The sequence below is a fragment of the Rhamphochromis sp. 'chilingali' genome (assembly GCF_963969265.1).
Source record: "Rhamphochromis sp. 'chilingali' genome assembly, chromosome: 11".
In the NCBI taxonomy this organism is placed as follows: domain Eukaryota; kingdom Metazoa; phylum Chordata; class Actinopteri; order Cichliformes; family Cichlidae; genus Rhamphochromis; species Rhamphochromis sp. 'chilingali'.
In genome coordinates, this window is record NC_137938.1 from 39,388,133 (window position 1) to 39,392,410 (window position 4,278).

Sequence of the window (4,278 nt, forward strand, 5' to 3'; positions counted from 1 at the left end):
GCCCCTTGCACGTGAACTACAAATATGAAATTTTAAATCCAATAATACCCTAAATTATTCAAATTATCAAAATTAAATTATGAAGGGTTAGGGTTAGGGTTAGGGTAGGGGAATTGATTCCTCCTACGAGGGTAGAAGGAAGGTGCACGGGCCATCCCACGGGAGAACCCCCGATCCCTGTCTGGGTTCTCAAGGAAGGGACGTTGGCGTCGTCTTCCATAGCGGACTACTTGCCACTCGTCCGCCATGACGAGTGGTTTTTAATTTACAATTGTAAATATAAATGAAATAAAACAAACTTGTTTTTAAACAACTAAAAGAGAGCCCAAGGCTTCAAAATCCCTTAAAATAAAACACCGTAAATTCGGTTCCAAACAACTAAAAGAGAGCCCAAAGGCTTAAAAATCCCTGAAACTAAAATACCGTAAATTCGGTCCCAAACAACGAAAAGAGAGCCCGAAGGCTTAAAAATCCCTTAAAAGAAAACCGTGTATTCGGTTGTTTAGAATAAACAAAAATAAAAAATTCTGCAAACAACTAAAAGAGAGCACCGGGGCTTGAAAATCCCTAAAAACAAAAAAAACCTGTTTACCGGTTGAAAAAAATCAAACGTGCCTCAGGCAACGTTTCGACCCTAAAAGGTCTTCCTCAGGCCTGTGAGGCACGAAAGAAAATAAAACCAACAAAAATCCAAGCGCTCAAAACAATGGCTGGCTGCTGGAGATGTGCACTGTTTGGCTGTCGAAAGCAGAATGAGCTCTCTCTCCTGCCTGCGCTCCTTTTATATCCTCTGGTCTGTTGTGCGATTTAAACCGTTCGTTTTAAATGTTTTTCCAGTTTCCCTGTGTCCTTTTAAAATTAGGGCTTGACATTACACTAAGATGAATTACACAACATGAATTGAAATTATACACTATTTAAATTAACTTATTTATTTATTTATTTATAAGCGTGAGTGCCTTTTTAATATTTGAGTGTATAATTGTATATTTATACTTTGACAGTACAATAATGAATTTACTGTCATTAATTCAACCCCTTTTCAGAAGATTAAAATATTTAAATATTCCCCCCTGATATTAGGGTTGGACAGAAAGCCAATTGGGGTTATTAGGGGAAGGGGAAAGGTTAGGGTTAGGGAAAGGGAACATGGGAGGGGTTAGGGTTAGGGGAAGGGAAGGGAAGGGGTTGGGGTTAGGGAAAGGTAGTGGGAGGGGATAGGAGGTAAAGGGGAAGAGGGGGAGTGGTTAGGGTTAGGGTTAGGGTTAGGGTTAGGGGTTAGGGGTTAGGGTTAGGGTTAGGGTTAGGGTTAGGGTTAGGGGAGAAATAAGTTGGGAGTCCGGTCCCCGAAGGGGGCCGGGCTCCAATGCACTGGCCATGCCTGCTCCCATCCTGGGCGGCAAGGTCCCCCACGGCTTTTTATTGTATTATCTTTTTATAGTCTCATTAATTTGATTTTAAGGTAATATTTAGGACACATCATCAGTAGTGGACCCTGGAATCATTGGATGTTTCGGCCATTATCACTAGACATCCTCTTCCAAGGAAGGCCCTGCCAAGGTTGATCACGCCTTGGAGTGTGTCATCAATTAAATAAGATAATAGTAATTAATTAATGCCTTTCTGGGCTTTAATTTTTAAAGTTTCCTAATAGTAATTAAGTAATGCCTTTCTGGGCTTTAATTTTTAAAGTTTCCAAGAGGCCAATCGGGCCCTGTCAGGTTCAATCGCCTTTTAGAGAGTTAATTAGGCCCTATTTGGGTTCATGGCAATCTAACGTATGTCCGTGACTTTGAGAATTTCACTCAAGAGCCACCCCGGGCGGTCTGCGCTTGGGGGGACGAAGGCAGTGTCCAAAGGTCGCCTGCGAATGCCCCAGCCGCGGAGACGTGGAGGTCTCCGATTGATTGCATGTCTGCACTTGGGGGGACGAAGGCAGTGCCCGAAGGCCGCCTGCGACTACCCCAGCCACGGAGACGCGGAGGTCTCCGATTGATTGCATGATCCATATGTCCTGCCTAACTCACAATTATTAGCTTTAGTTTAGAGTATTAATATCATCTCATAAATGCTTCTCCTTCAGTCGTTTCCTATATTTGTTATCATGTATTCTCACATACCTGCACCTTGTCCTTCGAATGAGGTTTCCTCCCTGGTCTGTCTGCCACCTGCTCCCTGTGCTCCATGTGCTCTGCCTGGTCTGACTTCCTGGTTCCCATCATGCACTTGATCGATCTCCAGGGCAACCACTGTTGTGTCCTTGAACTGTCATCATTAGCTTTAGCCATAGCATAATGTTAGCTTCCATATTAGCATCCATGAAACTCAATATAAAGATGACTAGTCCCATGTACAAATTGTACTTTATCATGTGTCACTGTCATACAATTGTTAGCATTAGCTTAGCACCTTGGCTTTCTTGTTAGCATTAGTTTAGCATTTTAGTTTTCTTTGTTTTTATTGTTTTAATGGCACCCCCTTCTCACATTCCTTTTTTGGTTTTCTTTGTTTTTATTGTTTTAATGGCACCCCCTCATCATATTTCCTTTCCAGCATCAGCTAAGCGCCTTGGCTTTCTTGTTAGCACTGGCTTAGCACTCTAGCTTTCTTTGTTGTTATTGTTTCAATGGCACCCCCTCATCATATTTCCTTTCCAGCATCAGCTAAGCACCTTGGCTTTCTTGTTAGCACTGGCTTAGCACTCTAGCTTTCTTTGTTTTTATTGTTTTAATGGCACCCCCATCTCACATTCCTTTTTTGGTTTTCTTTGTAAGTGGTTAGGTTTAGGATTGGGAGGGGGTCAGGACACCCCCAGCCCAGTGAAGGAAGCCCCCAGGGAACCCCACGCTACCCAGGCGGGTGGACAGGCGGCACGGGCTGGATAGGGGAGAAATAAGTTGGGAGTCCGGTCCCCGAAGGGGGCCGGGCTCCAATGCACTGGCCATGCCTGCTCCCATCCTGGGCGGCAAGGTCCCCCACGGCTTTTTATTGTATTATCTTTTTATAGTCTCATTAATTTGATTTTAAGGTAATATTTAGGACACATCATCAGTAGTGGACCCTGGAATCATTGGATGTTTCGGCCATTATCACTAGACATCCTCTTCCAAGGAAGGCCCTGCCAAGGTTGATCACGCCTTGGAGTGTGTCATCAATTAAATAAGATAATAGTAATTAATTAATGCCTTTCTGGGCTTTAATTTTTAAAGTTTCCTAATAGTAATTAAGTAATGCCTTTCTGGGCTTTAATTTTTAAAGTTTCCAAGAGGCCAATCGGGCCCTGTCAGGTTCAATCGCCTTTTAGAGAGTTAATTAGGCCCTATTTGGGTTCATGGCAATCTAACGTATGTCCGTGACTTTGAGAATTTCACTCAAGAGCCACCCCGGGCGGTCTGCGCTTGGGGGGACGAAGGCAGTGTCCAAAGGTCGCCTGCGAATGCCCCAGCCGCGGAGACGTGGAGGTCTCCGATTGATTGCATGTCTGCACTTGGGGGGACGAAGGCAGTGCCCGAAGGCCGCCTGCGACTACCCCAGCCACGGAGACGCGGAGGTCTCCGATTGATTGCATGATCCATATGTCCTGCCTAACTCACAATTATTAGCTTTAGTTTAGAGTATTAATATCATCTCATAAATGCTTCTCCTTCAGTCGTTTCCTATATTTGTTATCATGTATTCTCACATACCTGCACCTTGTCCTTCGAATGAGGTTTCCTCCCTGGTCTGTCTGCCACCTGCTCCCTGTGCTCCATGTGCTCTGCCTGGTCTGACTTCCTGGTTCCCATCATGCACTTGATCGATCTCCAGGGCAACCACTGTTGTGTCCTTGAACTGTCATCATTAGCTTTAGCCATAGCATAATGTTAGCTTCCATATTAGCATCCATGAAACTCAATATAAAGATGACTAGTCCCATGTACAAATTGTACTTTATCATGTGTCACTGTCATACAATTGTTAGCATTAGCTTAGCACCTTGGCTTTCTTGTTAGCATTAGTTTAGCATTTTAGTTTTCTTTGTTTTTATTGTTTTAATGGCACCCCCTTCTCACATTCCTTTTTTGGTTTTCTTTGTTTTTATTGTTTTAATGGCACCCCCTCATCATATTTCCTTTCCAGCATCAGCTAAGCGCCTTGGCTTTCTTGTTAGCACTGGCTTAGCACTCTAGCTTTCTTTGTTGTTATTGTTTCAATGGCACCCCCTCATCATATTTCCTTTCCAGCATCAGCTAAGCACCTTGGCTTTCTTGTTAGCACTGGCTTAGCACTCTAGCTTTC